Below are 13,994 nucleotides of genomic sequence, written 5' to 3'. Positions count from 1 at the left end.
CGCAAAACAACTTCTCCCCTCTCATCTTATTCTCCAGTGGGTCATGGGAAGTCATTACAAAGATTGACTGAATGAATTTACCATCTCCAAGGCAAGTGCATTCTACCTTAAAAGATCAAAACTACACAGGAAGCTGGTCACAACCGCAATTTTGCAGCAAGATATCGTTAACCTTGTACCTGACTTTGGTCCCTGTACACTCATGACGGTGTGGCCGTTTACAAGTTACATTCAATCTGCTGGAAGAACTCAGCGGGTTGAGCAGTATTGGTGGGAGGAATGGAACTGTTGACTGCTTGGCTCAAAATCCCACATCAGGACAGTGAGTGGAGACCAGTATAAAAAGAGAAGGGGAGTGCTGAGAAAGGAGATCATTCATTCATTCAGTCATCATGAGGTGTGTCGTATGACGTAGGTGATCATGGTCTTGACCATGATTGTTCTTGGCAAATTTTCTACAGAAGTGGTTTGCCATTGCGTTCTTCTAGGCAGTGTCTTTACAAGATGGGTGACCCCAGCCATTATCAAGGCTCTGCAGAGACTGCCTGACCTCAGTGGTCACATAACCAGGATTTGAGACCAGAGGTGACTAGTGGTGTTCCGCAGGGGTCGGTGTTGGGACCACTTCTTTTTATGCTGCATATAATTGATTTAGATGACGGAATAGATGGCTTTGTTACCAAGTTTGCAGATGATATGAAGATTGGTGGAGGGGCAGGTAGCGCTGAGGAAACAGGTAGGATGCAGAAGGACATAGATTAGGAGAATGAGCAAGAAAGTGGCAAATGAAATGCAATGCTGGAAAATGTATGGTCATGCACTTTGATAGTATGGTCTTGTGATACGCACCAGTTGCTCATACGAACATCCACCACCATTTACCCCATGGCTTCACGTGACCCTGATCGGTGGGGGGGGGGGTGCTAAGCAAGTGCTACACCTTGCCCAAGGGTGACCTACAGGCTAGCAGAGGGAAGAAGTGTCTTACACTTCCTTTGGTAGAGACTTTTCTCCACACCGCCACCCAGAGAAAGGAGTACGAGAAGATTAATGGACTGAGGAGCAGTGTAAGATAACTGGCAGGCTGTGCCAGGTAGAGGTAAGGACCAGGGGTGGAGATGAAAGACAGTGGCAGGTTCATTCAAAGGTCAAAGTGAAGATATTATCAAAGTACATATCTGCTGCCATATACTACCTCGAGATTTTTCTTCTTACAGGCATTTACAGGAAAATAAATACAATAGAATTTATGAAAAACTATAAATAACAAAGACTGACAAACAACCAATGTGCAAAAAAAAAGTTTAAAAAAATTAAAAAGTAAATAAATTAAACTGATTTGTAGAGTCTTTGAAAGTGAGTCTCCAGGTTGCGGAGTCAGTTCACAGTGGAAGTGAGTGAAGTTATCTTCACTGGTTCAGGTGCCTAATGGTTGTCCAACGTTAACTGTTCCTAAGCTTTGTGGTATGGGACCCAAGGTTAATGCCTCCTTTTAAAAGTTTGCACGTTGACACCAGCATTACTGGCCAGATCTCAAACGATGATGGAGAACAGGAAGGAGGTCACGAGTCTGGTGGCATGGGGGGGTCGAGATAACATTTGCCTTAAAGTCATTCTCTCTTCTCACTGCTCCCATCGGGCATGAGTTCAAAGTTCAATGTAAATTTTGTTATCAGAGTACATATATGTCACCATATACAACTCTGAGATTCATTTTCCTGTGGGCATACTCAGCATATCTATAGAATAGTAACTATAAAGATCATTCGGAGTGCAGAAGACAACAAACTGTGCAAATACAAATATAAATAAATAGGAATAAATAAGGAGAACATAAGATAATGAAATAAAGAGTCCTTAAAGTGAGATCATTGGTTGTAGGAATATCTCAAAGGATGGGCAAATGATTGTACTTATCCCCTTTTGTTCAAGAGCCTGATGGTTGAGGGGTAGTAACCGTTCTTGAACCTGGTGGTGTGAGTCCTGAGGCACTTGTACCTTCTACCTGATGGCAGCAGTGAGAAAAGAGCTTGGCCTGGATGGTGGGGATCTCTGCTGATGGATGCTGCTTTCCTGCAACTGTTAACAGGTTCGGATATGGCCCAAGTGCGGAGTGAGAGACACTGAAGCAGGTCGATAGTTCACAGACTTTAACAGTGTTAAAGGGAAAATAAAACAATAAACGCTAGGGCAAACGGGCCTAGTGCCTAGAACTCTCAAAAGGGAAATGAAGCCTACACTGTGGCTGAAAAGAATATCTAAACATTAAACGAATACCACTAGTCTCCAGAGTCAGTTGACTTGAAAGTCCAATATCTCAGGGAAGGCCAAATGCAAAACAGCAGCCAAGCGTTGCTATGCTCTGTCCAAGTCCCGACAAGCACCACGAAGACAAGTATGGAGTTAAATACTAACAAGATTAAATAATAATTAGCTGACACGTGCAAATTCACAAGCATAACTGCCCTATCTACTGTGCTGCCAGCTTCATGTAGATGTGCTCAATAGTTGCAAGTGCTTTAACCATGATGACCTGGGCTGAATCCACAACATTTTGTAGGATTTTCCATTCAGAGACAATGGTGTTTCCACATCATGCCACAATACAGCCAGTCAATACACTCTCCACTACACATCTATGGAAGTTTGTCAAAGATTTTGACGCCAGGCGGAATCTCCACAGACTCCCAAGGCGGTAGAGGTGATGCAGAAGCTAGAGAGCATATTCTACCAGGCTTAAATGCCACTGTTATAAGACTCTTGAATGGAACTTTCACATGATAATGATAAGCTCCTAATCTTCCAGTCTGTCTTGTCGTGTTGCACGCATTTCATTTGTCCACCTGCACTGCACTTTGCAACTGCAACACTTCTGTGCACACTCCTTCGTTTTGACCTACCTCAATGCACCTATGCATGGAACAGTTTCTGGATGGCATACAAAAACAAAAGCATTCCCCAGAACCTTGGCATGTTCAAAATAAAGCAATGACTTCAATCCCTCGCAGCGAAAAAAAAAGTTTAGAATCCAGAGCAACACACTCAAAACGCTAGAGGAGCTCGGCAGGTCCGACAGCATCTATGGAAAAGATGTTGCCAACGTTTCGGACCCAGATCCTTCTTCAGGACCGGGAACAAATGGGGAAGATGCCAGAATAAAAAGGTGGGGGTAGGGTAAGGAGGCTAGCTGGAAGGTGATAGGTGAAGCTAGGTGGGTGGGAAAGCCGAAGGGCTGGAGAAGAAGGAATCTGTTAGGAGCGAAAAGTGGACCATAGGAGAAAGGGGAGGAGGAGAGGACCCCAGGGAAGTAATAGGCAGGTGAGAAGTAAAAGGTCAGAGTGCGGAATAGTGGAGAGGGGGTGGAATTTGTATACCAGAAGGAGAATCATATGGTGTGAAAACTGACCCCTCAAGCCACCAGTCCACACCAACCAGCAACCACCCAGTTATAATAATCCTACAGCAATTCTATTTTACTCTCCCTACATTTCCAAAAACACCCCCCACGTCCTATCAGTCACCTACATATGAGAGGGTGGGTGGGTTAATTACAACAGCAGCCAATCCACCCACATGTCTTTGGGACATGAGAGGAAACCGGAACTCCCGGAGGAAGCCCATGTGGTCACGGGCAGAATGTAACAACTCCACACACGACACCGGAGATCTGGATTGAGGCCGGGTGACCGGGTCGTGAGACGATGGCTCTACCAGCTGCGCCCCACTGCTGACCCTTAACTGCTTGCTCCACTCACCCATCCTGTGTCCTGTACATCAGCGCTGCTAGATAATCAGGATCAGAACCCGTTTTATTATTACTGACGTATGTCTTGAAATTTGCCTTTTTTTTTTGAAAGCATGCACAGTGGAAGACATGAGAAGTTGCTATCAAAAATAAAGAAGATAGATAATACAAAAGAAGAATAGTAAGGTAGTGTTCATGGGCCATTCAGAAATCTGATGGTGGAAGAGAAGAAGCTGTACCTAAAATGTTCAGGCTCCTGTACCTTGTCCTTGATGGTAATAATGAGAATGAGAAGAGGATATGTCCTGGATGTTGAGAGTTCTTAATGATGGGTACATCCTTCTTGAGGCATTGTTAATGTTTTTTTTATTAATTACTTGCCATTCAAAAAATGCTCTTTTCTCTGGCTATCTTTTTAATAAAATGGGCAATGTCACAATTCACCGCATCTTGATGAAATCGGTCTCGTTAACTATAGTGGGGCGCCGGCCGGTGACGTAGTGGGCATCCACACTGGACTTCGAGGCGAGTGGTCCTGGGTTCAAATCCAGCCGGCTCCTCGCATGCTTTCTTTCCATCCGTGCTGGGCTGAGCGTCGAGTGAGCATCCTACCCTCTGAAGAAACAGACAGATGCTCATGAAACAGCAAGTTTGCCGCCCGTCGTGCCACAAGGCGCGGAGAGGAACAGCAAACTGTGTTGGGAATACGAAACTCCCTCTCCAAATACACAGGATGATGGAAGTCAAAATTAATTTCCAAGTTTGAGACTGGTGGATTATCTCAGTCGTTCCGACTCTGGAGAACTGATCTGGTTACAAATCCAGTGGGGATTAAGAAATCCAATCACACTTTGAGTAAGAAACAGTTCTAGCATTCTGGAGTTAATGAATAATAACCCCACAACCCAGAGCAATTGCTGGATACGCAGCAGACAGCATTAACAGGACCTTTAAACGTCTGTCCCTCTCCTTAATATCAAGCAGACTGTAACTCGGAACAGCATCAGGATACCACGTCTGCTATTGCATTTCACCAGTAAAAATGGATTTACCCACCAGGCATTCTTTAAAATTTACAACATCATAAAACTAAACAAGGATACTCTTTTCTCTGCCTGCCAGATGTGAATCATTTGGAGATGCCTTCAGGATTTTTTTTACCCCATCTTTAATGAAAAGGAAAGAAAAACTCTTGACTTATGGGGAGCAAGTTCAGTCATCAGCGATACCAAGAATCCTTGGAAGCTGTTGTGCAGGATTCTCTAAAGGTTAACTTGCTTTGAGATGATTGTAAGAGAGGTGAATGCAATGTTAGCATTCATTTCGGGAGGACTAGAAAATAAGAGCAAGCATGGAATTCTGAGGCTTTATAAGACACTGGTCAGATTAAGATTAAAGTCTGTCCCGAGCCTTGCAGCCCATCAGGCCGGTGCTTATGCCGGTTTCCATGGTGTGAAGCGACTGAGACTACGAGACTCCCCCCGGATAGGACGCCAGTCTATCGCGAGGTTAACCCTCAACATTTCGGCAGGTACCCATTCTCAGCTGCGTAGACTGGAGCATTGTGTGGTTAAGTGCCTTGCTCAAGGACACACAAGCTGCCTCAGCATTGGTCAGACCACACAGAGTATTCTGAGGAGTTTTGGGCCCATTACCCAAGAAGGGACGTGCTGGCATTGGAAAGGGTCCAGAGGAGGTTCACGAGAATGCTTCCAAGAATGAAAGGGTTAATGTATGAAGAGCACTTGATGCCCCTGGGCCTGTACTTGCAAGAGTTTAGAAGAATGAAGGGGATCTCATTGAAACCTATTAAATATTGAAAGACCTAAATAGATTGGACATGATGTTTCCGTTAGTGGGAGAATCTATAAAGGGATGTCCCTTTCGAATAGAGATGAGGAGGAATTTCTTTAGCCAGCCGGTGGAGAGTCTATGGAATTCGTTGTCACAGATGTCCATGGAGGTCAAGTCACTGCGTATATTTAAAGCAGAGGTTGATTGGTTCTTGTTTAGCGGGGAGAAGGCAGGAGATTGGGGTTGAGAGGGACAGTCAATAAGCCATGAAAAAATGGTGGAGCACTTGATGGGCCAAATGGCCTAATTCTGCTCCTATTTCAAATGTTGTTACAGCCAATTACTTTCAACATATAGTCACTGTTGTAAGACAGCAAAAAGGGAAAATGCCACAATTTTCCCCCAGAATGATGTGGGGGTTAACAACCTGCCCACACAAGGGGGTTCACGTTAAAAACACAAGAGATTCTGCAGATGCTGGGAATCTAGAGCAACAGCCACAAAATGCTGGAGGAACTCAGCAGGTCAGGCAGAATCTACAGTGAGGAATAAACAGCTGATATTTCAGGCCGAGACCCTTTATCGGGATTGAAAAGGAAGGGGAAAGAAACCAGAATAAGGAGATGGGAAGAGGGCGGGGGGGGGGGTGAAGGGGGAGGAGTACGAGCTGGGAGGAGATACGTAAACCAGGTAAAAAGCTGGGAGGTGACAGGTGGAAGAATTGAAGGGCTGAAGAAGCAACCATGAAAAAATCTTCAAAATACAAATATTGGGATCCTTCACAGCTACCTGGCAGTACTATGAAGAGAATAGGTCGCCTAAAGATAAGCAACTCCACTTTAAGGGTATGGACTACAGTTCCACATGATCTTCAGAGATACAGTTAGGAAGCAATATCCCAGAGTGCAGAGAATTGTTTGTATCTTATTTAGCTTCAAGGCTGTGGGGTGGAGTTTGAGCTCTATGCTGAGGATCCCAGCCACAAAGGGTAATGACAACTCTAGCTGACTGTCTTTTCTAATGTTTCCATTAGCAGTAGTGTTCCTGGCAATGGAAGACATCCTTAAATTCAGGACCATTTAAGGATAGTTAGGCAGCATTTCTTTCTGCCAAGAATGATACAAGTGTAAATTTCTCACCACAAAAATATGCAGGCTCAATTAACTATTGCAAATGTACATTATATTTTTGGCATTAAAAAAAGTATAAGGAAAAGTAAGACATGTTGGATTAAGCTACAGTTCTCTCGTGTTCTTGTTGAACGGCAGAACAACCTTGATGGGCTGAATGGCCACCTCCCATGCCCTTGCCCCAGTTTTCCAACCATCCGGCTCAGGATTACTGGGATCAGCTGGGAACTAGTTGGTCTGCTTCAATATCATGCAGTTCATTTTCACTCTAAGCTGTTACCACTGCAACCTCAGCTTCAACTCCTTTAGATCCATGAAGAAGTGTTTGGTAGTTCTTTTCCTATGTGCTTACACAGAACAGATATAATATGTTGGAGATAAAAAAACAAAATCAGAGAGTCAAGGTGTTTACACCATCCAAAGGTTATATGAATGATACGTCGAAGTGGAGCAGAGTGGAGTGCTGATGGTATGTACATCAGGTTGGTGCCTTGGGTTTATACAGAACTGTATGTAGGGCGGCACGATAGCACAGTGATTAGTAGAACGCTTTACGGTGAGAGCAATAGGGGTTCAATTCCCGCCACTGTCCATGAGGAGTTTGTATGTTCTCTCTGTGACCGCGTGGGCTTCCTCTACATCTCTATGCATCCCAAGGACATACAGATTAACGTTAGTAAGTGGTGGGCACGCTACACTGGCACTGGGAGCATGGCATTACTTGTGGGCTGCTGCCAACGCATCACAAGTGTGCTAGTCGTTGACACCAAATGATGCATTTCACTGTAAGTTTCGATGCACGTGTGACAAATAAAGCTAATCTGATCTCTTAACCATGAGAAAATTGGCAGATGCTGGAAACCCAAAGCATCACACAAAAGGTGCTGGAGGAACTCAGCAGGCCAGGCAGCATCTGTGCAAATGCCTACTGAATCAACGGATCTGGGGTTGAGAGGGTGAACAGCGTTAAGTTCTTCAGCATACACATCAACGAGGATGTCGTGTGGTCTGTACATACCGGCTGTGTGGTAAAAAAGGCACAACAGCGCCTCTTTCACCTCAGATGGTTGAAGAAGTTTGTTATGGGCCCCAAAATCCTAAGGACTTTCTACAAGGGCACAATTGAGAGCATCCTGACTGGCTGCATCACTGCCTGGTACGGGAACTGTACTTCCCTCAATCGCAGGGCTCTGCAGAAACGTGTTGGCAGCCCAGCACGTCTGTAGATGTGAACTTCCCACTATTCAGGGCATTACACAGACAGGTGTGTAAAGAGGGCCCGAAGGATCATTGGGGACCCGAGTCACCCCAACCACAAAATGTTCCAGCTGCTACCATCCGGGAAACGGTACTGCAGCATAAAAGCCAGGACCAACAGGCTCCGGGACAGCTTCTTCCACCAGGCCGTCAGACTGCTTAATTCATGCTAATACAATTGTATTTCTATGTTATATCAACTGTCCTGTTGTACATGCTATTTATTATAAATTACTATAAATTGAACATTTAGATGGAGACGTAATGTAAAGAGTTTTACTCCTCGTGTATATGAAGGATGTAAGTAATAAAGTCAATCCAATTCAATATTTTCGCTGAGACCCCTCTTCAGGACTGGAAAGCAGGAGGGTAAGATGGGGGGAAGGGGGAGGAGGTTTAGAAGGTGACAGGTAAAGCCAGGTGGGTGGGAAAGGTAAAGGGCTGGAGTAGGAAGAATCTGATAGGAGGGGAGAGTAGACTATAGAAGAAATGGAAGGAGAAGGGGACTCGGGGGAAGGTGACAGACAGATGAGAAGAGGTAAGACCCAGAGTGGGGAATAGAAGAAGAAGGGAGGGGGATGGAAAACTTTTGTTTCCAGTAGGAGAAATTGATATTCAAGCCTTCAGGTTGGAGGCTACCCAAATGGAATATAAGGTGTTACTCCTTTGCCCTGCGGGAGGCCTCACTGTGGCACAAGAGGGGGCCACAAACCGACATGTTGGAATGGGAATGGGAATGGGAATTGAAATGTTTGACCAATGGGGAAGTTCCTCTTTTGGTGGTTGGAGCGGAGGTGCTCAACAAAGTGATCCCCCAAATTACGACGAGTCTCACCAATGTAGATGAGGCCACAGCAGGAGCACCGGACGCAATACACGACCCCAGCAGAGTCACAGGTGAAGTGCTGTCTCTGTATAGAGAGTAGGGATCAGCAACATCATTACAAAGGGAGGTCAACTGATTTTGTTAGGGAGGGAGGAGCAGGAATTGTAGCTAATTGACTTTTCTGAGACTCTCAACAGGCAGGAATACTAAGTGGGAGAAGGTGTGCCTCAGGGCCGGATTAGAGCCAATGAAATTTGAAAAGCTCTTAAAACCAGGAAGTGGTAGGGAGGGAGTAGAATATTAAAACACCTTGTGCATGGTCCTTGGCTGAGTACTGAGAGCAACTGCAATGAAGATCATAAACCTGCTTGACCTGCTTCCTGAGAAAATTGGTTCTGACTAGCATCCAAAACAAGACAACCAACAAAGTGAAGCAAGGATCCCTCTCCTCTTTGTAACCAACTGTGGTGAGAAGAGTAATGCTAAACTCAGAGTCATCCCTAGAGTGTAGAAGAATGAAGGGAGATTTGATAGAGGTATACAAAACTATGAGAGATATAGATAGCGTAAATGCAAGAAGTTTTTTTTCCTGCTGAGGTTGGGTGATACTAGAGCTAAAGGTCATGGGTTAGGGGTGTAAGGTGAAATGTTTAAGGGAATATGAGGGGGAAGTCCTTCTCTCAGAGGGTGGTGAGAGTGTGGAATGAGCTGCCAGCAGAAGTGGTGGCTTCTATAGATGCCGCCTGACCTGCTGAGTTCCTCCAGCATTTTGTGTGTGTTGCCTTGGATTTCCAGCATCTGCAGATTTTCTCATGTTAGTGGTGAATATGGGTTCATTTTCAGCTTTTAAGAGAAATTTGGATAGGCACGTGGATGAGAAGGGCCTGGCTGCAAATCAGTGGGACCAGGCAGAGACTTAACAGCCCGGCACAGACTGAATGGGCTGGAGGGTCTCTTTCTGTGCTATACTGGTCTATGATTCTATTTGGTACCAACTTGCCAACTATTTCTTGGGCTCTTTTTGGGCCATCTCCCTTGGTTTCATGTTGATTGGAAATAAGCCAAGAGGAGCTCTTCTCGATGCCAACTATTGCAGAAATACATGTTTACTTCGACCAGATTCCTCATTCTCTGCCTGACATTATTATGGTGTATGATATCAACGCAGCTGGATTTTAAGCAAAGCCTCAGTCAAATGAAGCCAATGAAATCAGGCCCTGTCTTTCCAACTTGAACACTTTATGTGACCATAGCTAAGTAAGAAGAGATCACCATCACTGAGAAGTTGGGGAGAGAAAATCCAAAATAGTATTTCTGTATTCTCTCAAAATTGCTTGGATTTGGAGCATGATGGGAACTTAGTATGGATACAAAACTGTTTATAATCCAGCTCGCACTCTCCTCTGCATAACTGAACTGATTGCCAAGAAAGTAGTAATGGACATTTAGTGATTATCTCTACATTCTAACAAAGACTAAGTAACCGCTTCAAGGCTGGAGCTAGCAAGGGGAAGATCAGTCAAAACTCTTTCAATCATTCTAAGTGCAACAGCACGGTGAAGGTTTCTGGCTCACCTCCTACCTGATGTCCTAATGGGGGATCTAGCAAAAACCTTGCCTGCTTGCATTCGTCATCACGTGGAAGGAACTGGCTAATGGCTTGTTTTGCCTTTAGTAAGTGTGCTCGAAGACACATACAAGTGGGAAGAAAGCAGCGAAACACAGGAGCAGCTTGACAAATAGAGTGACAATTTTTTTCATTTATGGGCTTAGTTACTCCAACTGCACAGCAGGAAAGAGGCAACGATCAAATAGACTGCAGGAACACATCTGCATAACAATGTCCAGATAAAGGGTCTGGACCTTTGACGCCACACGCTGCATCCGTAAAGCAAACAGCATTATGAAGGACCCAATGCACCCCTCATACAAACTCTTCTCCCTCCTGCCATCTGGCAAAAGGCATCGAAGCATTCGGGCTCTCACGACCAGACTGTGCAACAGTTTCTTCCCCCAAGCCATCAGACTCCTCAATACCCAGAGCCTGGACTGACACCAACCTACTGCCCTCTACTGTGCCTATTGTCTTCTTTATTATTTATTGCAATGCCTGCACTGTTTTGTGCACTTTATGCAGTCCTGGGTAGGTCTGTAGTCTAGTGTAGCTTTTGTGTTATTTTACGTAGTTCAGTGTAGTTTTTGTATTATTTCATGTAGCACCATGGTCCTAAAAAACGTTGTCTCGTTTTTACTGTGTACTGTGCCAGCAGTTATGGTCGAAATGACAGTAAAAAGTGACTTGACCCAAAGCGTTGACTGTCCATTTCCCTCCATGGATGTGGCTCACCCACTGATTTCCTCCAGCAGTCTGTTTTTGGCTCCATATCCCTGCATCTACAGCCCCTTATGCCTGCACATTTACATGATATGTCTTTTTGGAGCGATTGAACATATTTAATTTTGGTGTTAAATCGGTTACTGGGACCACAGTGAGAATAACATTTCTCCAGTGAAGACAAGAACTGTGTAGGATGATTGTAACATCTGCCTGACATTACTTTATCTCCAGTGTCTTTCTGTTGCGACTTGTCTTTTCCACTCTCATGCTCTGTTTATTAAATTGTTCAAGTTATGTTAGAACTTTTCATTCTGATCCTCCAAATACACCACCTTCCAATTTTTACTGAGCAACTTCTGCTGCGATTAAATAATTTTACTCTACCTAATGTTAACTTATTCCTTTCTGGTCCTTAAAACTGATGATCAGACGACCTCCCTCAGCCTTTCCCACATCCTTGTCTCCTGACATGAAATTTGCACTGCACCTCAGTTTCGGCTCTACTCCACCCACGTATCCTGCTCTTCATCCTTTCTCTCAGTAAATGCTTACAGAAGCTCCAGGATATAAATCATGTGGTTGTCAAGGCCCAGCACACATGGTTTAAAACATATACCATTTCAATTTAGTCATTAAGGAGTCAAATATAAGGAAGTCAAAAGTGAAATAATGTTCCATCAACAATGTTCTCTGACCTTCATCTCACAAAAACATTTAATAATGCACGATTCTAATATGCTCCAATTTCAGTTGTGTGGTTTTATGCCTCTTCATGACAAAGTGGGAGTCAACTTATTATTGCTGAGAGCTCAATATGTCTACTAAGACTTTAGCTCTTCACTGGGGAGAAGAAAACAAGATTTCTGTGGGAATAACACACACACACACACACACACACACACACACACACACACAAATCGCTGGAGGAACACAGAACACAGCAATGTCCAGCAGCATCTCTGGAAAAGATTAAACAGTTGATGTTTTGGGCTGAGACCTTTCATAGGGCTAGAAAGGAAGAAATAAGAGCCAGAATAACTATCAGCTGCCAGCTTCTCCTCCTTCCCTTCCACCCACCTTCTTATTCTGGCAGCATATATGGAAGGGAATAAACAATGTTCAAAGCTGAAAGTAAATTTATTATCAAAGTGCAGATATGTCACCATATACAACCCTAAGATTCATTTTCTTGCGGGCATGCTCAGCAAATCTATAATAGCCTATCAACCATAGTTGAATCAACGAACGACTGCAACAACGGTCAATGTTTTGGGCTGACACTCTTCTGTCGACTGTTTATTCCCCTCTATAAATGCTAACTTTCAAAGTTCGAAGTAAATTTTATTATCAAAGTACATATATGTCACCTAAGATTCATCTTCCTGTGGGCATACTCAGCAAATCTATAGAATACTAACGGTTTGGTCGCCGGCCGATCGACCATGGTTTTCAGTCGAGCGCCTGATGCTCAGAAAGATTTGGCGAGGGGCGGGCGCCCAGCGCTTGGCCGGGGGCCGTGGTCGAGTAGTCGGTGACTTGGGCTGGCTCCCCCACCGGACTTAGTCTGGTGAGGAGGGTGTGAGAACACCCAGCAGGACTAAAAACAACAAGACCTGACAAAGGGCGGATGAGCTCCTTGTGAGCCAATGGCCATCTTCCGTGGAAGAGATTAAAGTCTCACCACATATCTACAAATCGTATGCTATGCACCTAGTTAGAAGAGACATGATGAACTTGGGCGCTGCACCGTGTGTCTGGACCTGCCCAAGGCCTCCGCCTAAGGAAAGGCCGAGCTCGAAGAAGCGGCCGCGGCTGGAGGCCGACATGGCCTCGGGCTCGAGTTTGGCAGGGGCGGCGGTGGGCAGTACCAAGGCGGCCAGCGAGAACAAACTGGAGGAGAGGCTGTACTTGGCGCTGTCGCAAGAACGAAGAAGATGGAGGTGCATAGCCGCCAACCCCAGATTCGGGACGGCACCCACTGACTGACTGACTAACTATAATAGGATCAGTGAGAGATCAACTGGAGTGCAGAAGACAACAAACGGAGCAAATGCAAATATAAATAAATAGCAATAAATAACAAGAAAATGAAATAACAAAATAAAGAGTCCTTGAAGTGAGATCATTGATTGTGGGAACATCTCAATGGATGGGCAAGTGAGTGTAGTTAACCCCTTTGTTCAAGAGCCTAAGGTTTATGGGGTAGTAACTGTTCTTGAAACTGGTAGCGTGAGTCCTGAGGCTCTTGTACCTTCTACCTGATGGCAACGGTGAGAGAAGAGCATGGCCTGGGTGGTGTGGTTCTCTGATAATAGATGCTGCTTTCCTACAATAGCATTTCATGTAGATGCGCTCAATGGTTGGGCAGGTTTTACCCATGATGTACTGGGCTGAACCCTCTAACTTTTGTAGGATTTTTGTTCAAGGGCATTGGTTTTCCCATACCAGGCTGTGATGCTGCCTGACCTGCAGAGTTCCTCTGGCATTTTGGTGTAGGAAATGTTAATGGATGCTTGAGGGACATCATGGACCTGGTGGGCTGAAGGATCTGTCTCCATGCTGTATAAAACTCTATGACAAGAGCAGGGGCTCACAACCGTTTTTATGCCATGGACCAATACCATTAAGCAAGGGGTCCGTAGACCCCAGCTTGGGAACCCCAGAACTATAGTGAAAGCATATAACCAAGCCACCGATCCAGATGAGCTACTTGGGCAAGTGAGCTAGATACAATGACAGATAGAAAATAGAAAAGAGAATTAGAGGGAATTCCAGAGTTTTCAGTTCTGACAACTTATGATAAAACCACTAAAAAGCAACCAAGAGGTTTCAAATGATTTTTCAGCAACAATTTAATTAATTGAATATGGAACAAAAAGCTAGCATCTGTCAAAGTGGCGACAA

Source organism: Mobula birostris, chromosome 8 (genome assembly GCF_030028105.1).
Source record: "Mobula birostris isolate sMobBir1 chromosome 8, sMobBir1.hap1, whole genome shotgun sequence".
In the NCBI taxonomy this organism is placed as follows: Eukaryota; Metazoa; Chordata; class Chondrichthyes; order Myliobatiformes; family Myliobatidae; genus Mobula; species Mobula birostris.
The sequence above is the reverse complement of the archived record's forward strand: the minus strand, read 5'-3'. Positions refer to the sequence as shown.